The sequence below is a fragment of the Enhydra lutris genome, unplaced genomic scaffold (genome assembly GCF_002288905.1).
Source record: "Enhydra lutris kenyoni isolate GAN:26980312 unplaced genomic scaffold, ASM228890v2 scaffoldscaffold39, whole genome shotgun sequence".
Taxonomy (NCBI): domain Eukaryota; kingdom Metazoa; phylum Chordata; class Mammalia; order Carnivora; family Mustelidae; genus Enhydra; species Enhydra lutris.
The window spans coordinates 13710947-13732847 of record NW_019154123.1 but is presented as its reverse complement, the minus strand read 5'-3'; the positions used below and the strand labels follow the sequence as shown (position 1 = coordinate 13732847).

The 21901-nt window shown below is 38.9% G+C and overlaps 1 protein-coding gene across 1 annotated transcript in view; it reads right to left on the bottom strand.

The window, feature by feature from the left end:
* Positions 1 to 21154, bottom strand: part of LOC111155113 (collagen type VI alpha 5 chain) — a 142161-nt gene extending 121007 nt beyond the window's left edge. Inside the window, exon 1 of the mRNA XM_022515174.1 lies at positions 21044 to 21154. The gene's annotated coding sequence lies outside the window, so the exon portion shown is untranslated. The remainder of the gene's footprint in view (positions 1 to 21043) is intronic.
* Positions 21155 to 21901: the final 747 nt, after the last annotated feature.

Here is a 21901-nt window from a genome sequence, read left to right as displayed (position 1 = left end):
CCCTGATATGAGGGAGAGGAGATGCAACATGGGGGGTTAAGGGGGGAGGAGAAGAGTAAATGAAACAAGATGGGATTGGGAGGGAGACAAACCATAAGTGACTCTTAATCTCACAAAACAAACTGAGGGTTGATGGGGGGAGGGGGTTGGGAGAGGGGGGGTGGGATTATGGACATTGGGGAGGGTATGTGCAATGGTGAGTGCTGTGAAGTTTGTAAACCTGGCGATTCACAGACCTGTACCCCTGGGGATAAACATTTATGTTTATAAAAAATAAAATTAAAAAAACAATGACTCAGGAAAGTCTGTCTTCCTCTGCAGTCTCATTGGACTTTATTTTATCCTTTCTATATATTTACACACACACACATACATATGTATGTACATATATGTACCCATGTGTGCATCTACATATAGGTCTGAAGGCAAACACTGATGCAAACACTTCAAATAAGGCAAAATGATGTGTTCTCTCAAACGAGGGCCTGAACAAAATGCAGGGAAACATAAGAATTAAGGAAATCTTCAAGGAAGAGGTAGCTTTTGGATTCCACTTGATGAATGCCTGGAATATAAAAGGCAGAAATAATGGGCAGAGACAGCTCTGGTGTCCATGGTGCTGGAATAGCAAAGACCAGGGATAGCAGCAAGCAGCCAGTGTGTCTGGAGGTGGCCAGCTTCTGCTTTGGCTGTGGTACAGGCTGTGCAATGAGGAGAGATGGAAGACATGGCTAAAGAAAGAGACAAGGATTGAGATGACAAGATGGCAGAGGGCTCTAAATGCTCTAAGGAGCATTTTAGGAGTGACTTTATTGTGTTGGAAGTTATGAGCTGATGACAGTTCTTGGTTGAAGGAAGAGGAGGCAAGGAGAAGCCCTGGGGATACTGTGGAAGCACTGAGATTTGCATCAGCGGCACTTTGACCAGAGATCCCCTCACTGCACTTTCCAAACCAAAGGGTGACCTTATGCCCAAAGGGCAAGCAGACAGATCAAGGACCTAAGATACAGAGGACTCCACAGCTAGGTGGCACAGAACATCAGTACAAGGAAACAGTTTCCCAGCTTTTTCTTATTTGGGGAATGACTTATATCGCATCCTAAGGATATCTTCATCAGAGCAAATTAGATTAGGACTGAAGGCAGAAATGTTTATGCCACTATCTTCTAAAACTAAGACAAGGAACCTAAGAAACATGAGCTGCAGCTTAATTAACAAATCTACCAGCTGTCACTTGCCCAGACTTCCAATACTGCCATTTATAGATAATTAATTGAACTGTTAATAGGCTTTTGGACACAAAGAGTAAAAGACATAAAATAGTCCCTTTGAGAGAATATATCCTACTTAGGAAGCCAGACTAGTCATGTGAAAAGATAAAATACAAAAAGCTCCAAATGCTAAAGAGTAAGGATCAGAACTTGTTGATTTCTAAAGTGTCACTGCAAACGTCAACATATGATAATGATTTATGGCACCTACTCCAGTGCCTGGCACACAATGCGTACAGAGTAAATATTTACTGGAAAGAATAAATGAATATGATATTTCAGATTAAGTTATAAAGAATGGAGTAAGAATGAACTTTAAAAAAATAAAACTTTATTTTATGAAAAATTTCAACAAAAGCATATTAAAACATTTGATAGAAATTCTAAGGACTTCTACAAGTTTGATGAAAAATTTCATCATTGGAATTCATCATTCAAATTGTGATTTCCTGAGACTTGGTACCCTAATATGCATAACAAGAGGGTTGAAGTTCAGCAATAAAATGTTTTCCTTTTGTGAATCAGAACTGAGTTCTTCTGCTGAAGACATAAAACAGGAAGGTCCTCACTTCCAAAATCTGGACCACTCAAAGGAGGCAGTCAAACTTCTTGCCAAGAACATGAGCAGAAAACACATGAGTACATCCAAAAGGTTCCTATACCAGAGGCCTCAGGCATCAAAAACTGCCATTTTTCAAGTATTATTAATTACCCATCAAAATCTCATCCAAAACCTTATGGGCCAGATTTTTAAAAATAAACATCCCCAGAGAGAAGAATGTTTTGCTTATGTTTCTGAGACTTCCATCTGCTAAAACTTCAGAAGGCTTGTTATATCCACATAGGAATAAATAACATTGAACCATAGATGCCCTTGAAATCATAAAACTCCCAAATTAGTAACATCTCCATCTATATTCTCAATGCCTGATTTCTACTGGGGTAGTAGTTAGCTTTCCTGTGGTAGTCTGATCTCCTTGAGTCTGTGACTCATTATTGGTGCTGCTGCTGCAAAATGGAATGCTGTTTTGAAGGCTCTGCTCTTCATTCTCTGGGCTTGTGGTTTTCAGCCATGGCTGATGGGTAACCACTAAAAAATTCTGATTCCTGGTCCCACTCCCAGACTTTCTGACTCCATTGGTCAGGGGTGTGGCCACAGCACTGGGATTTTTAAAAGCACACCAGGAGATTCTGATGTGTAGCCAAGGCTGAGAACCCTGGGTTAGGCCATCCCAAAGGGCCTAAGCAAGTTCTCTGCAGAGAGTATGGGGGTACAGTCCCAAAGAGAAAAACATCTTAACTTCAAAGACCTTGTCTGTAACTTGTGATCAGTAATGGTTGTAGCATTGTGTTGTTGAGATTTTTATATGAGATTATATATATATATATATATATATATATATATATATACATATATATGTGTGTGTGTGTGTGTATATATATATATGCAGCATCTTGTAATAGACATCTATGTGGTGAGCACAACATTCACAACTGCTTATAAGAAACTGCTTTCCCTATTTTCAATCCATGTAGTTGCTGGAATCATGATCTTGCCCTTACTCCAGGAGAAAACAACTGACTTAAGTCAGCACTGCTCAATTGCTGTGACTGATCCAAGGATGAGCACCTGACCTAGACCTTCAGAGCCAATAAGCATCCACCAATATGTGGCTTTTGCTAGATCTATTGGGAGGAAGACACTCTCTTACTACAAGGATGTTAAATTGGTGGACTATAAGCCTACAGTTGCTGGAGTCACCTTGCCACCCTGAAGGAGAACCCCAATATCAAGAAAGACATGTTTGGGCCAAAATAAACTTTTGGGACTTCATCAAAATCAAAAGCTTCTGCACAGCAAAGGAAACAGTCAAGAAAACAAAGAGGCAACCCACGGAATGGGAGAAGATATTTGCAAATGACAGTACAGACAAAAGATTGATATCCAGGATCTATAAAGAACTCCTCAAACTCAACACACACAAAACAGATAATCATATCAAAAAATGGACAGAAAATATGAACAGACACTTCTCCAACGAAGACATACAAATGGCTATCAGACACATGAAAAAATGTTCATCATCATTAGCCATCAGGGAGATTCAAATTAAAACCACATTGAGATATCACCTTACACCAGTTAGAATGGCCAAAATTAGCAAGACAGGAAACAATATGTGTTGGAGGGGATGTGGAGAAAGGGGAACCCTCTTCCACTGTTGGTGGGAATGCAAGTTGGTGCAGCCTCTTTGGAGAACAGTGTGGAGATTCCTCAAGAAATTAAAAATAGAACTTTCCTATGACCCTGCCATGGCACTACTGGGTATTTACCCCAAAGATACAGATGTAGTGAAAAGAAGGGCCATCTGTACCCCAATGTTTATAGCAGCAATGGCCACGGTTGCCAAACTGTGGAAAGAACCAAGATGCCCTTCAACGGATAAATGGATAAGGAAGATGTGGTCCATATACACTATGGAGTATTATGCCTCCATCAGAAAGGATGAATACCCAACTTTTGTAGCAACATGGACGGGACTGGAAGAGATTATGCTGAGTGAAAGAAGTCAAGCAGAGAGAGTCAATTATCAAATGGTTTCACTTATTTGTGGAGCATAACAAATAGCATGGAGGACATGGGGAGTTAGGAGAAGGGAGTTGAGGGAAATTGGAAGGGGAGGTGAACCATGAGAGACTATGGACTCTGAAAAACAATCTGAAGGGTTTGAAGAGGTGGGGGGGGTGGGAGGTTGGGGGAACCAGGTGGTGGGTATTAGAGAGGGCACAGATTGCATGGAGCACTGGGTGTGGTACAAAAACAATGAATACTGTTATGCTGAAAATAAATTAAAAACATGATAAAAAAAAAAAGAAAGAAAGAAAGACATGTTTGTGATGACATCAACTGAACACTTTGATCAGCCTGACATGACCCTGGGACATTCTTAGGTATTTTAGCCAATAAATCCCATTTTGTGCTTGAGCTAGTTTGATAGTTCACAGGCAAAAGAATCTTGATCATCATGTACTGACAACTTTGAATATGTTTAGATACCAGATCCACTGGGAAATTCAGGATTGGGTCCTCTGGGATGGTTCCTTCTTGCTGCAACTTTGAAGAACTAGAACCTCTAGAGAGCTCTCAGATTTCCAGTCCCTCTAGAGCTGACCAAACACCATGGTACCCACTCCATTTCTTCTTCTGTCACAAGCCTGAATAGCCCTTGTCTCATACACAACTTCAAATCATAGCTGTACTTTGAGATCTGCATGGCCTATCTCCTGATTACTGTGGCTGCATCTACCTTCCATGTTCCCATTTGCCCCAAACACTCAGCCTACACCATTAGTTTTTAATAGCTCATGTGTGTGGATTTTATTATTTGTACTGTTTCTTTCTATGTAGATGTTTGGTTGATCCATCTTTAGTGTAATTTTTGAGGGAAGGGATCATGTTTTAGTCTACTTTTGGGTTCTCCAAATACAGTGCAAAGCAAGTAAATGCTTGGTAAATTTAATTAAAAGCATATAGTAGATTAGGGGATAAATGCAAAGTTGAATGTGTGGAGTATGATCCCAATTTTTTAAACTTATCAAATATATTTATTTTTAGGGTGTGGGGTTGAGGGCATTTTTAGTTGATTCTTAAATTAAAAATTCCTTTTTTTCCTAAGTAAAGCAAACATAAAAATTGAGTGAAAAAATCCACAAACACGTGATGTAGTTTTCTAGAATAGTACCAGTTAAAGACTGTCATTCCAGTATAGTGATTAAAAGCATCCTGTTTCTCTCTCAAAAGCATCCCAGAACTTCCAGGTTCCAGTTTGGAATGTAAGGAGCTTAAAAGTCATTGATGTGTCCTAACACAAGTAAAAAGATGAACCATCTGAAAATCAACAACTCTTCTTGGATCCATCAGAGAAGTGAAGTCAGAGGGTAAGCCATGGCTCCATTAGAGGCAGAGATGTGGATACAGAGAATCTCAACTTATCAGAGCAGAAACCCATGTGCAGACATCTCTCTGGATACCTCTGTGGAAACTAGTGTCAGGCTATAGGAACATAAACCATAACTGACAAATTGTTGGAGGCTCGATGTAGACAAATAGGAGGGTAAAAATTCCAGGGGAAGGCCCACACTTCTGTAAGTTTTATCTGCAAGAGCTCTACCACATTCTTCCAGTGAAGACCTGAGAAAAACCCCCATGCTTCCAGTAGGAGGGGTGGCGTGGGGGAGTAAACATTTTTGAAATATTCCAGAGTTCTGTTCTTCTTAACAAGACACACCCTCAGGAGACACTATTTTACCAGAATCTAACCTACTGAGGTTTTACCAGAACCGTACTAACCTGGGAGAAGGGAAATACCTACCTCCAGCTCCCTAACCCTCTGTCTGACCAGATGAGGTTCAAAAACAGAGAAGCATCTGTGAAGTTCACAGGCCAAGAGCACGAGCTCACTAAAAGACCAAGACCCAATCATAGGATGATGGAATGCTTCCCTTCCATCCCATCCAACCACACTTCACCACCCCATTACTAAACACTTACTTATCGCAGTCCCTCTTGCTCACTCCATCATATCCAATTTTCAACACAAAATTGTAAGGCAAGCTAAAAGGTAGAAACACAGTTTAAAGAGATAGATCAAGCAGCATAACTAGACTTAGAAACTGCAGGGATGTTGGCATTATCAGTCCAGGAATTTAAAATACCTGATAAATGTACAAAGCGCTCTGATGGAAAGAGTAGATGGCATGCAAGAACAGATGGGAAATGTAAGCAGGACATGGGAAAATCAAGAATCAAGAAGAAATATAAGAGGTCAAAAACACCACATGAAAAATGTCTTTAGTGGGCTTATTAGTAGACTGGATACAGCTGAGGAAGGAATCTCAGAGCTTGAGGAGATGTCAATAGAAACTTTAAAAACTGGAAAGAAAAGAGATAAAGTCTAAAAAAATGAAATAGAATATGCAAGAACTGTGGGACAACTGCAAAAAGTAGAACATACTTATAGTGGGAATATAAGAAGGGGAAGAGAGAGAGAAAGGAATAGAAGTGTAAGGGCCTATTTAGCCAGAATGATTCCATCCGGTTAAACAGTGATTTTGTTGTTTATGCAGTAAAACTTAAACTGACCCTACCCCCACCCCACAGGGGAACTTACTTAAAAGCAAGTCCGGGTAACCAGTAAAATATGGTCGACCAGTCCCTGATAATAGAGCCCAAATACAAGGGCAGGTCAGGTCAGGTGGAGATAACAGAGCCCGAATGCAGGGATGAGTTGGGTCAGGTGGAGACATCCCATCAGTGGAGTATGCATATTGTCTCCCTAGCTACCAAGGAGTGTGGGCCCCGCCTTTTGGGCACCCATTCTGACCAAGGCGATAGGCTAGTTCAAATAGCTACTATGGGGTGGATTGTAATTCAATTGGCCATCCGTGTGTGATCTAGCATGACTGTGCAGCTTTCTCTGTGTGTTACAATCTCACTGGCCACCTGTGTGTGGCCAGGCTCAACCACATGGTCCTTTGCTCTATAAAAGTTAGTCTGTAAGGCAGGGAGGGGTTGCCCTCTCTATAAGAGGCGGCCCCAAACGGTCGGTTTGGTTCTTGATGCTTGGCGCGAAATAAAGCTTTGCTTGACTTTCGCTTTGTATCAGTCTTGCTCCTTTGACTACAGACCTAACAAGAAGAAATATTTGAAACAATAATGACTGGAATCTTCCCCAAATTAACGTAGACACCGACCACAGATCCAGGAAGCTCAAGGATAACAAGCAGGATAAAGGCCAAAACAAAACAAAAACAAACAAAACCAACAAAAACTATATTCAGGCATATCATACTCCAACTACAGAAAATCAGAGATAAAGTAAAAGTCTTGAAAGAAGTCAGGAGAAAAAAATACACCTTATCTACAGAGGAGCAAAGATAAATATTACACCTGACTTCTCAGCAAATAGGCATGCAAAAAGAGTGGAGCAGAATATTCAATGCATTAAAAGAAAAAAAAACTTGGAATTCTGCATCCTGGGATATTATCCCTCAAGAGTGAAGGAAAAACACACATTTTCGCAAACAAAAATGGATCGAATTTATCCCCACTAGACCTGTCTTGTTAAAAGAAGTTCTTCAAGGAGAGAAAATAATAGAGGTCAGACACCTGAATCTACATAAAGATTCAAGTTTTAATGGTACCCAGGATTTATTTTAATCAAGTATAGTAAGACATGCAGACACAAAAATTATTGTCATGAAGGAAGAAATGTTTATTTTACTCACAGCCCCCTAGAAACAGAAGGCAAAGGACAGGACAAAGGGCCATCTAGGAAGAACTAAGGCAAGAGGAGCAGGCAGAGAAAGAGAGAGGAACTGAGAGTGGGAGCTTTCATTGCAGTTTTCCTGGGAAGAAATGAGTGCGGCCAAGTCAAAAGCCAGGTGGATTTAGAATTAGATAGTTTGAAGAATTGCAGGGGGCTCTGGGCTGTCACTGCAGTCCCTGGTTGTCTAGCACGATCCTGGAATGGTTAAGAAAAGGGGATAATGTCCCAGAGTTCAAGAGCCCAATAAGAGGAGTCAGGTGCGGGTATGGGCTCAAGCTTGGTTGGTTTACGAAACAAAGAAGGGCTTGCAGGCAAATTCTTTCCTATCTCTAGGAATTAGTTAGCCATGGGGTGAGGCAGTCCCTCCCTAGCCAGCAAGACTCCAGATGCCAGAGCCTCAAGAATACAGAAATTAGGAAAATGTAGTTAATACAAGAACATTAGAAAAGGAATTATTAAAGCTAAACACAAACTTTATTCTTCTTATTCTTAAACAGCCTAAGAAATAATAGTTTGTTCAAAATAGTAATAATAATGTACTTGATGATTACAGTTTATAAATGAAATGAATGATAATGATACAAGGGACAGGAGGGATGAAGTAGGGGCACTTCGTTACTATAAGGTATTTGCTGTACCCATGGAGAGACACAGTTTTATCTGGAAGTGGATTTGGAGGCAACCGAGGTGTCCTTCACCAAGTGGAATGGAAAAATATACTGTGGGACATCTGGACACTATAATATTATTCAGAGTACAAAAGAAAGAGCTATCAAGCCATGAAAAGAGACAGAGAAATCTTTGATGCATATTGCTAAGTGAATGAAGTCAGTCTGAAAGGCTACATACTCTATGACCCCAACTGTAGAAGCATCCAGAAAAGGCAAAAGTCAAAAGATCAGCAGTTGCCAGGAGGTGGGGGAAGGTGACATGAATAGGCAAAGGACAGAGGGCAGTGAAACTACTGTGTGATACTAGAATGATGGATACAGGTCATTATAAATAGAGTGAACTGTAATGTAAACTATAGACTCTGGGTGAATAAAACAGTAATAAAACCAATTTGACCTGTTTTATATTAACCCAATGAGCTGAAAATTCTAATCAATGTCAGTAACAATCTACTCATTCCTAGTTGCACAGACTACTTATAAGACACCTCCACTTTGGTGTACCCAACTGATACATAGTCCCATTCCCTACAGACAACACTCATACCAGTTTGTATATTATTCTTCCAGGAGCTTTCCTACACATAAATGAATCACAATGCATGCTGACTAAAAGCAAACTTGACTCTCAACATTAATATATAGTCAAAACTGAGGCCACATCATAGTATAAACCTGAGGGATCCAAAAATAAATCTGAAGTTTTACGCCAAACTTATAAACTATAATTATTTTCTTAAAACTTTAAAAGCAAAATTATAAGCCATAGGCACTACAGTTCAGGAACAATATTCTTAGCACGGTCATCTTCTAGATTTTTCCTGAGGCCACTGCGTTGCATTCATGCCACACAAAGCAGATACTCACTTACAGATGACAAAGAGCATGGTATGTGAAGATACTTTTTTTTTCCGTAACACTGTCCCTTTCCCCATTCTTTTTATATTCTTTATGATGTATGGGATGAAGATAATTTAATATAAATATGGACTACTTGGTGATTTTCCTTCTCTTCAAATTTTGAGTTGACATAAAGGGCATCCCCCCCACCCAAACTTTAACAAACAGTTAGGGAACGTGAGGAATTCAAAAACAGAATTTTTTGTCTTGAAAGATTGATGGTGTAAGTGGAAGTAATAAGGAGGAATAAAATCCAGGTCATAAAGATAATTTGGTTTTATATCATGAGTGCTAACACACTAAGCCAAGAGCCAGCAAACTTTCCCTGTAAAGAGCCAGATAGTAAATATTTTGGACTTTGATTCCAGTACAAATACCCAATTCCGCCCTTGCAAAAGCTACCACAGACAACCCACATAAACAATTGAGCATGGCAACACAGCTGCGTTAGGACAGCTGCAGGTCTCATAAACTTTGCCTTAGGAATTTCCCATCAGAATAAAATTAATCAAAGAAAATTTTTTTAAAAGATTTTATTTATTTATTTGACCAAGAGAGACAGAGACAGCGAGAAAGGCAACACAAGCAGGAGGACTGGGAGAGGGAGAAGCAGGCTCCCCACTGAGCAGGGAGCCTGATGCAAGGCTTGATCCCAGGATCCTGGGACCATGACGTGAGCCGAAGGCAAACATGTAAGAACTGAGCCACCCAGGCACCCCTAAAAACTATTTCTGATATAACTTTTGATACTTAACAATGTTTTTTTTTTTCTGTCGTAGGCAAAACTTAACAGATTTTTGTGGGCCTTTATGTGAAGAAAAAATTTAAATATTTTGATCCTCAAAGTTTAATTTTTTTGGTCTGATTATTAAAGAAATTAAAGCATTTCATGAGACCCTAAAAGTACTGGGGGCCCTAGACACAGTGCCTTCTGTGCCTAGTGGATAAGTTGGCCTTCTGTGGCTGTGTTTCAATAAAACTTTATTTGGTGGCAGGTTGCCAACTCTACACTAAACAATTACACAAGTTTAGTATTATGATTTAATCTCTATTATTCTGCCTGGTGTACATATATGTGTGTGTGTATATATATATATATATATAAATTATATATATATATATAATTTTAAAACAATTATAACAGATTATATATTTTTTATATTTAAATTTTTTGAATTTTAAATTTTTTATATTTTAAGTTTGAATTTAAAATTTTTTAAAGATTTTATTTATTTGACAGACAGAGATCACAAGGAGGCACAGAGTCAGGCAGAGAGAGAGTGGGGGAAGCAGGCTCCCCATGGAGCAGAGAGCCCGATGTGGGGCTCAATCCCAGCACCCCAGGACCACAACCCAAGCCAAAGGCAGAAGACTTAACCCACTGAGCCACTCAGGTTCCCCTAAATTTCAATTTTTATATTTAAAACAATTAAAACAAATTATATATATATATATATTGTTTTTGAAATTTATATATATATATATATATATAAATTTCAAAAACAATTGTTGGCTCAAATATTCCTTCTAAATGTACCTACCTAATTAATTTTATTAATACTCATATTATCTGTTAGCCTATTTCCTTACTTATTTAACTATTGAAAATCCTTAATAATTGTCACAACCCAGTATGGTCACACTGGTTGAAACCAACACCTATTGTGATTGGTCAAGGCCTAGTCATTAATTATTGTTAATATCAATTTTGTGTTTACCTTATTCTTCCTAATAGTTGCATAGTAAACCATTATAGTGATGCAGCCTAATTTATTTAGCCAGTTCTCTATAGATTATTTTCAATTTTTTCACAATTGTGAACAATGTCACAATAAACAGCATTGCACAGTGAAAGAAGTATTCCTATAGGATCACTTATTAGTAATGGAAATTCTGGGTCAAAGGAAATGCATACCTAAGTTATAATCAATATTAGACAATTGTAACAAAAAATGTATTGCCAAATCATGTTTTCCCACAGGAACACATGGGAGTCTTTATTTCTCCACATTCTCACCACACACTTTTTAAGTTTTTGAATCCTGATTAGAAGCAATAAATTCCATATCACCACATGGCTCTTTGAATTTGCAAGATTATTAGTGAGACTGTTAGTTATGAACTGTATACTTAAGATCTTTGCCCATTTCCCCTCATAAGTGTTTCTCTTGCATTGATCTGGATACACTCTTAATATTTATGAATATACACAGTGCTGGATTTTCCTGATCCTTTACTGCTTTACAAAGGGAATCTTTTCTTTTACTCACCTCACTAAATTATTTTCTGTACCAGCTACTTTACTGAACCTTCCTGCTAACTCAGATTATCCTTGTATACTCTTATTTTAAAAACAAATAATGATATGTTGGAACCTTCTTTATAAATGTATATAGCTAATGCTATTCTCTTAAACTATTACATTATCAGAACTTTGACAACAATATTAAATAATAGTGTTGTTAATGTTCCTAACTCAATGGTAATATTTCAAGTTTTTCACAATTAAGTGTGGTATACTGGCAGTTATTTTTAATGTGTATTTTTAATCATAGAAATAAGAAAACATCCTTTTTTAAACTTTTTTTAAACTTTTTTAAACTAAGATTTAAAAGTATCAAGAATGGCTGCTAAATTTTACCAAAGACATTTTCAGCATCTACTACAAATTATCTGTTAACTTACTAACAAAATATTAGTGAATAATTTATTACAGCTCTTAATATTTAACTATTTTTGTTTTTCTAGAACTCCACTTAGTCATTCTATATTTTCTTTCATGTGCTAACATTTAATTCTGGAATTTTTCATCACTGTTCACAAGTGAGGAATGCTCATCTTCCATCTTTCTGTGGGTATTTTTGTGTGGTTTTGTATCAGTTACATTGGCTCATAAAAAAGACTTGAGAACTTTTCTCCTTTCTTTTTGCTTCGATATAGTTCAAGTGACAGAGGAATTACTTATTGCAAGTTTCTAAAGCATTTACACATGACACTAGCAGGACCAGAACGCTGGCTTTCAGCAGACTGAATTCCTTCTGATGTTACAAGCCACTTAGGTCTTCTATTGTTACGTTAGATTTTGTTAATTATCATTCATGTTTCCTTCTACAGTTTTCCACTTCACCCTGGTTTCATATTGTTTATGATAGAACCAGATAAATTATCCTCTCATTTTTCTCTACCCTCTAAGGGTTATGTCTAATTTCTCATTTCTAATATGCATTTTGTTTTCTTTCTTTTTTTCTGGATTATGATAACTAGTAGATTAGTAGATAACTAGTAGATTATGATAACTAGTAGATTCTTTTTACTGTGGTTTTCTCTCCAAAAGAGGGGTTTTTTTTTTTACATTTATTAACCAGTTTGGTTGTTTTCCTGTCTTAATTTTCAATTTTCTGTCTTGATTTAGGTTCATTTTGTGTCTTCCAACTTCTTGAATTGAATGATTAATCCATTTATTTCAATTCTTACTTAGAAATGAAAATTTTCTGAGGCAATGCATTTTCCTAACTCTACATAGGCTTTGATAGACAAGCATTTCATCCTTATTATCGGCCAGATATTCTTCAAGTGTGGTTTTAAATTTTTCTAGTGGGTAGAGGAGCACCTGGGTGACACTGTCAACAGAGCACCCAACTCTTGGTTTCAGCTCAGGTTGTGATCTCTGGCTTGTGGGATTGAACCCCACAACCTCACAGGCTCCAACCTCAGCACAGAGTCTGCTTGAGATTCTCTCTCTCCCTCCCCCTCTGCCTTTGCCCCCCCCTTGTGCTCTCTCTCTCTCTCTCTCTCTCTAAAATAACTAAATAAGTCTTTAGATTTTTCTAGTGGGTAGAAATTTTAAATTTGTTTGTTTTATAAAAGTCTTATTTTTAGTGACTTGCTTTTACCACTTTTGATTTTAATGCGTTGCATTCAGAGAATGTGATCTACAATATTTCTCTTTTAGGGAACAGATTGAGGTTTCCCTTGGGACCTGATATGAACTCACTTTTTAAAATGCTTTATGGATGCTTGGGGAAAAAAATATTTTCTCCCGATGATATAGAATTCATTGTTAATCTATTAGGTCATCCTGACTTATTTTTTACTGTCTAATCTCTCAAGGGCTAACACAAGTGGATCAACATTTCCTCTATCCTGTTTTTCATTTCTTGCAGTTTGGGCTTTATATATTTCTATATAATGTTAGCTATTTCATCAGGTTTGTGACAACTCTATCTTCATTGCAGATCATGTTTGCCATTTACTAATATTATGTGACCTTTCATTATAAGGTGTGCCACCACTAGATGGTAAACTTCATCACAGAAAGACATTTGCTTTGGCCACTGTTATATCCGTGGTATTTACTGGTATCTGGCCAAGAGTTAGCACTCAATAAATATAGGTTTAAAAATAGAAAAAAGGAAGGAAGGAAAGGAGGTTTTAAAAAAAGGATGTGTTATGCCTCATTTGATATATTTTTTATTTATCTTAACATTATATAACAGCATAATCCCTGCTTTCTCTTGGATAACATATCATTAATTTCAATTATTAAATCTTTGTTTTATAAATTTTTATTTATTTTTTTAATTTCTTTTCAGTGTACCAGAATTCATTGTTTATGCACCACACCCAGTGCTCCATGCAATACATGCCCTTCATAATACCCACCAACAGGCTCACCCAACTTCCCACCCCCCGCCCCTTCAAAACGTCAGATTGTTTTTCAGAGTCCATAGTCTCTCATGGTTCACCTCCTCTTCCAATTTCCCTCAACTCCCTTCTCCTCCCCATCTCCCTATGTCCTCCATGTTATTTGTTATGCTCTGCAAATAAGTGAAACCATATGATAATTGACTCTCTCTGCTTGACTTCTTTCACTCAGCATAATCTCTTCCAGTCCCATCCATGTTGATACAAAAGTTGCATATTCATCCTTTCTGATGGAGGCATAATACTCCATAGTGTATATGGACCACATCTTCCTTATCCATTTGTCCTTTGAAGGGCATCTTGGTTCTTTCCACAGTTTGGCGACCGTGGCCATTGCTGCTATAAACATTGGGGTACAGATGGCCCTTCTTTTCACTACATCTGTATCTTTGGGGTAAATACCCAGTAGTGTAATTGCAGGGTCATAGGGAAGCTCTATTTTTAATTTCTTGAGGAATCTCCACACTGTTCTCCAAAGTGGCTGCACCAACTTGCATTCCCACCAACAGTGTAAGAGGGTTCCCCTTTCTCCATATCCCCTCCAACACACGTTGTTTCCTGTCTTGCTAACTTTGGCCATTCTAACTGGTGTAAGGTGGTATCTCAATGTGGTTTTGATTTGAATCTCCCTGATGGCTAGTGATGATGAACACTTTTTCATGTGTCTGATAGCCATTTGTCTGTCTTCATTGGAGAACTGTCTGTTCATATCTTCTGCCCATTTTTTGAGGTGATTATCTGTTTTGTGTGTGTTGAGTTGGAGAAGTTCTTTATAGATCCTGGATATCAGCCTATTGTCTGTACTGTCATTTGCAAATATCTTCTCCCATTCTGTGGGTTGCCTCTCTGTTTTGTTGACTATCTCCTGTGTTGTGCAGAAGCTTTTGATCTTGATGATGTCCCAAAAGTTTATTTTCACTTTTGTTTCCTTTGCCTTTGGAGACATATCTTGAAAGAAGTTGCTGTGGCTGATATTGAAGAGGTTACTGCTATGTTCTCCTCTAGGATTCTGATGGATTCCTGTCTCACAGTGAGGTCTTTTATCCATTTCGAGTTTATCTTTGTGTATGGTGTAAGAGAATGGTCGAGTTTCATTCTTCTACATATAGCTGTCCAATTTTCCCAGCACGATTTATTGAAGAGACTTTTTTCCACTGTACATTTTTTCCTGCTTTGTCGAAGATTATTTGACAATAGAGTGGAGGGTCCATATCTGGGCTCTCTACTCTGTTCCACTGGTCTATGTGTCTGTTTTTATGCCAGTACCATGCTGTCTTGGTGATCACAGCTTTGTAGTAAAGCTTGAAATCAGGCAATGTGATGCCACCAGTTTTGTTTTTCTTTTTCAACATTTCCTTAGGAATTCGGGGTCTCTTCTGGTTACATACAAATTTTAGGATTATTTGCTCCAGCTCTTTGAAAAATACCAATGGAATTTTGATCAGAATGGCATTAAAAGTAGATTGCTCTAGGCAGTATAGACATTTTAACAATGTTTATTCTTCTGATCCAAGAGCATGGAATGGTCTTCCATCTTTTTGTGTCTACTTCAATTTCATTCTTTCTGATGGCTAAGTAATATTCCATTTTACACACACACACACACACACACACACACACACACACACACACACAACATCTTCTTTATCCATTCATCTGTGCATGGATATCTGTGCTCTTTCCAGTTTGGCTATTATGGCATTGCTGTTACAAACATTGGGGTGCACATGCCCCTTCAGATCACTACATTTGTATCTTTGCAGTAAATACCTAGTACTACAATTGCTGGGTCATAGGGTAACTCTATTTTCAACTTTTTGAGGAACCTCCATGCTGTTTTACAGAGTGTCTGTAACAGCTTGCATTCCTACCAACAGTGTAGGAGGGTTGCCCTTTCTCTACATCCTGACCAACAACTGTTGTTTCCTGACTTGTTAATTTTAGCCATTCTGACTTCTATGAGTTGGTTATCTCATTGAGGTTTTGATTTGTATTTCCCTGATGCCGAGTGAGGTTGAGCAGTTTTTCAGTGTCTGTTGACCGTTTGGATGTCTTCTTTGGAGAAATGTCTGTTTGTGTCTTCTGCCCATTTATTGATTGGATTATTTGTTCTTTGGGTGTTGATTTGGTAAGTTCTTTATAGATTTTGGATACTAGGCCTTTATCTGATATGCCATTTGCAAATATCTTCTCCCATTCTGTCAGTTGCCTTTTAGTTTTGTTGACTATTTCCTTTGCTGTGGAAAAGTGTCTATCTTGATGAAATCCCAATAGCTCATTTTTGCCTTTGTTTCCCTTCCCTTTGGAGATGTGCCTAGCAAGAAGTTGCTGCAGCCAAGGTTACAGAGGTTGCTTCCTGTGTTCTCCTCTAGAATTAATGGATTACTATTTCACATAGAGGTCTTTCATCCATTTTGAGTGTATTTTTGTGTATAGTGTAAGGAAACAGTCCAGCTTCATTCTTTTTTCCATCACCATTTGTTGAAAAGACTGTCTTTTTTCCATTGGATATTCTTTCCTGCTTTGTTGAAGATTAGTTGACCATAGAGTTGAGGGTTTATTTCTGGGCTCTCTATTCTGTTCCCTTGATCTATGTGTCTGTTTTTGGGTCAGTACCATACTGTCTTGATGCATACAGCTTTGTAATAAAGCTTAAAGTCTGGTATTGTGATGCCACTAGCTTTGGTTTTCTTTTTCAATATTCCTTTGGCTATTCGAGGTCTTTTCTGGTTCCATACAAATTTTAGGATTATTTGTTGTAGCTCTGTGAAAAATGTCTATGTATTTTGATAGAATTGTTTTGAATGTATAGATCGCTCTGAGTAGCCTAGACATTTTAACAATATTTGTTCTCCCAGTCCATGAGCATGGAACATTTTTCCATTTCTTTGTGTCTTCCTCAATTTCTTTCATATGTGTTCTGTAGTTTTTAGAGTATAGATCTCTTACCTTTTTGGCTTGGGAGTAACCTTAGGTAAAGTCCATATCTCCTCTTGGGTTCTTTATTTTGGTTTTTCTTTTTGCCACCTAAAACAACCAGGTCAGGACTGTCCAACAGAAACAGAATACAAGCCACATATGCAATTTTAAATATTTTAGCAGCCACATTAGTGAATAAATACATGAAATTAAATAATGTATTTTGATTAACCCAATATCCAGAATACTGTAATTTCAATGTGTAATCAATATAATTATCAACACAATATTTTACTTTTTTTGCATATTAAATCTTCAAAATCTGGTATGTCTTCTACTACCATAGCACAACTCAACTCAGACTACTCACATTTCAAGCACTCAATAGTCACATAATGACTGGTTACCATACTGGACAACAAAGCCATAGATCATGATACACAATGGAATAACATTGTTTTTTAGGTTCTCAGCCGAAGGTCTTCCACCCCACAGGCTAAGAAGTTCAATGTCTCAGCAGATCCACAGACCTTACGACAAACACCAGTTACAAAGCGCCGAGCTAGATGACTTTAAAGAAGTGGCTAAGGAAGACAGTGTTTCTTAAGCTTTAGTGTGCACAAGAATTACCTGAGCATCTTGTGAAAATGCAGTCTCTGATTCAGTAGCTCTGGAGTGGGGACTGAGATTCTGCATTTTTAACAAGCTCCTAGAGGATGCAGGTCCTCAGAAAATACCTGAATAGCAAGGATTAGGCTATATGTCCTGACATCTGGCATAACTTGAAGAATGTCTTTCTGATACATTCCCACATGCCATCTACAACAATATAAATCAGTGCTGTCTAATGAAAATATAGCACAAGCCATCTACTGAATGTGGCTGTAGAATTCCCTAGTCTCATTCCTATCATTTGCCTCCATAAGACAGAAGAAAATAGTGGTCTTAAGTGTCTTACCCAAGTTTACACAGCTAGTAAGTGATTAAGTGCTGATTTGAACCCAGGTATATGGGCTTTTAGATCATTAAATAATCTTTAATTATTAAATTTAAAATTTTAGTATGTATCTCCCTCTTTCCAACTCTTTCTTACCTTATTGTAATGGTAAAAATGAAGTATGCAAAGTTATCTTCCTTTTCTCATTTCTTCTACAACATGATCCCTCCTGATTAAGGAGATCTACTGGGTGCCAGAAAAGCTAAGATCTATAGTAGCTCAGTGCTAACTAAGCATATGCTCATACACAAGGGTTTAGTAATTCTACGCCTCAATTTTCCTATCAATGAAGTGATAATAAACACATCTACTTTTTGACCTCTCCAGATTACTCTGAGATTTAAATAGAACCATTTATGTAAACTGTTTCAAGACCTCAATAGAGATAACGCTATTAGTGCAATTTCACACATAGAGTATTTCTAGTTCAGGGGACTGTCTGCTTAACTTGCACATCCTCAAGTCATCCAGTTGCCTAGAAACTTGTTATTATCACATTTTCTCTACCACCTTCTATTCTTCAATGCACACACACGTACGCACCACCATTGACTACAACCATTGTCACTTTACAATCTCCAAAGAACCATTCTTGTCCTGTATTCATTTTTCAGAAACTCCTAGTTGCGTATTCATTACCCAATATCCCCTCTTTGTTGATAGAACCCCTATACTGGTGGATAGGGCAATGGGCTCAGCTATAAAAACACACTTCCAAACCTTTATAGCTAATGCTAGCCAATGAAATAAACACTGAAGGTGGATGAACCAGAAGAGTCGATCTTTTTGCATGATGATTATCCCCTTACTACTGATAAAGAAACAGGCTCAGAGAGGTAGTACAGCTTGCCCCCAAACCTTCAATCTCTGTGACTGCAAATATGATGTTCCTTCCACTGCAGTATATAGTCCTTATAAAATTCTCATCCCACTATTCTGCTCTTTTCATGTTCTTCATTATCTTCCAACCATGCTAAGGGAGAATTCTCTAAGTGTCACTTTGGTCCACCAAACAAAGTAGAATTTTACAGTGGCTTTTCAGAGACTAAGTCTTGAATGACAGTATGACCCCAAAACATGACTTGAAGAATTAGAATTCGAGCAGGTCAGAAGAATCCATGGCAGGACCACAGCACAACTGCCAATGCCCCACTAGCTAGTCCCTCCTCTTAAGGTAGGCATGAATCTCCTCTATATCCTAGGTCCCAGCTTTGCCCAATGCCTATCACCTCCTCCGCTGTACCTGCTCAGAGAGGACCTGGATCTGCAACCCTAGCAGATTGACAGAGGCATCCCCCAAGGAAACGACAATGTTAAGAAAAATACACATCACAAGCAAATGCCTATCCCCCTCTGTCAGAGATAGAGGGTTCTGGATAAATGTTCTAGGGTTAAAAATTCTTCTCTTTTGGAAGGTGATCTGAACTTGAAGGAAGGAAATAACAACACAAAATATGACAAAAATAAAACCTATGTTGCAAACCTTATATTCCATTATAAAAGAATGTTGAGTATATATGCTCTTTGAATTCTTACGAGCAATCTCAGTGTGCAGCTATGATTCAGGATGAGGAATATTTACAGTGGCAAGCTTTATTTTCACAGGCACATGGCATTCTTAGCAATAACTTGCAATTTTAACTGACATTTCCAAAGTTGTTTTCAAAACAGAAGTTAGCCTTTGAAATCTGCAAAGCAAGCCTCTCAGATGATTTAACTTACAACATGCATACATAATTAACTATGATCATTGTATTAAGTATTTTGTCTACTTAACATATTAATAAAGATTCAATATTGTAACCATACAGCAGATAGGAAACTCTGGGGAGATACTTTGAAATACTGCTGGCAAGTGCCATATCAAAATCATACACCCTGCATCCACCCATTGACAAAAGGGGAAAACTGAGAAATATCCACAGAGATTTGCTCCAGAGTCTCAGAAGGACTCAGTAGTAGATTTAGACTTAATATTTAAGTTAAGTGACCAAAAGAGAACAAAAACACAACTAACAGCAAACTATTCATACAAACTTCATCATCAAATATGTCTTGAGTGAGGTTCTGAGCAGTGATGAAGGAAATCTGAGGGAAGGGTTCGAAACCTTGGAGATCAGGGAACAGCACAATTTGGGTCCCTATAACATCCATAATCATTTCCAAGGGGCTTTCCCATAGCAACTGATTTCTTCTCATAGTTTGTGTGAGGTAGCTAGCTCTGGTACTAGATTCACTGAAGAAGATGACAAATTGCCTTTCTCACTTTGATTCATAGGAAATCTCAGGATCCCTATATATTCTACAGGTAAAATGTATCAAGTAGACTTCAATACAAACATCAAAAAATATGTCTAAAGGATTTTTGGAGTTTTTCTGAAGGATTTTTGTTCAGAACTCATGAAGTAAGTCTCTTTCGAAATACCTAATCTGGCATTCTGGGTTAAAAGCAATAACAAAAATTAACCTTAGAAGGAGCCGTTAAATACTAAAAACCCCAAGTAAATGTGAGGGTATGAAGCACTACACCAAATTACAAAGATCCTGTTTAAAGGAAAACTACTCCACCAGTGTGGAGATTTTAAAGGTCCACAACTCCCTCCTTCACCCTGAAAGAACCTTGCTTGGAGCCTTGCACATAGTAGAGACACTGAGTGTTGTTTTGAGGAAATCAAAGATCACAGTTCACAGTTTGACACTGAACAGCAATTCCCGCAGCCACGAGCCTTTCAAATTTCCTGTTTTATCTGAATCTATCCCGGTATCTAATGCCTCATGGCTCATCGTCTATTCAGGCCTTCCTGCTCCCTTGGGAGTTCCTGCCTGGAGTGAGGGGTACAAGTCTTAAACTAAATGCCTCAAGGTCAGGGGTAAGAAAACATTAGCTGCAGCAGACTCTCCTGGAGGGCTTGTGAAAACACACATTCCTGGGCCCCATACCCAGAGATTCTGGTTCAGCTGACCTCCCTTGGCGCCCGAGAATTTGCATTTCTAACAAGGCCCCAGGGGATGGGGATGCTGGAGGTCCTTGCCTCACACTTCAAATAGCACTGCTCTAATGTCCTCTCCGATTCTAAAAGCCTAGCCTTTAAGAACCTAGTCTCACCCATTTTCGAGATTCCTTAGAGCCCGGGATTTTAGTGCATCCCACAGTTGCAAAATCACTGGGAATAAACTCACTTACACCGGCATACCTGCCCTCTGCCCTCTCCTCCTGCCCTTGGGCCTCAAGCCACCGTACCTCACACTCACCGAACTTTCCCTGGGTCTGGGGCCGCTCAGAATCTCAGGGACCAACCCCCAGCTCTGCAGAGGTCCGCAGGGTGCCCACAGAGGAGGAGGACGGGAGGGAGCGCACGCAAGGACCCAGGGTCCGCGCTGCGCCGCAGGTGGTACCCAGCAGCAGCCCTTTATAGCCGCTGCTGACCCTTGACCTTGGCCAGGCTGCCCTACTGGCTGGGGCTTTTAACTGCCCGCGGGTTTTCATGTGAGTGTCCAGAGACGCTCCAGCTGCCTGTTGGCTTAGCAGCGATTCCGGAGAAGCCGGGGGCTGCCAAAAGAACTTGAGAAGTTTCTCAGAAACCGAGGGCAGCCTTTATCTGCTGGCCGGTGAGCTGAGGTCACTGCTGCTGCTTGGGCTGCGGATTCACTGTTCGGATTCACTGTTTAGCTCCAATGATTTATTCACTGGTATTCTACAGAGCCCTCCTGCAGAGAAGCAGAGAAAATGCCCAAAGAGGGGAAGCTGGGGGACAGGGGGCGGGTGGAGAACACCTATGCTAAGGGTCACAGTTCCCTCCCAGAGCTCCGAGCAAGAGCAAAGTTGGAAAGTGGAGCAGGCAACAAAAATGAAGATGTGATTTAGCACAGATCACAACGAAGAACTTGGAAAGCACTGCTTATTCTTAGATGAAGGGCTTCTTTGCTTGTTTTTTCCTGGGCATGTGCTCACAGCTGAGATTTTAAATGCACACGTGTTCCCAGCTGCTGCCCTTGAATTCTGTCTGTCGGTGCCCTGTATTGCTGAAATCACTTGCTCTGATGAGAGTTTATTAAGAAGCCAAGAGGAAACATGAGAGATGGGAGCTCTCCCTCACTCAGCATGGACCT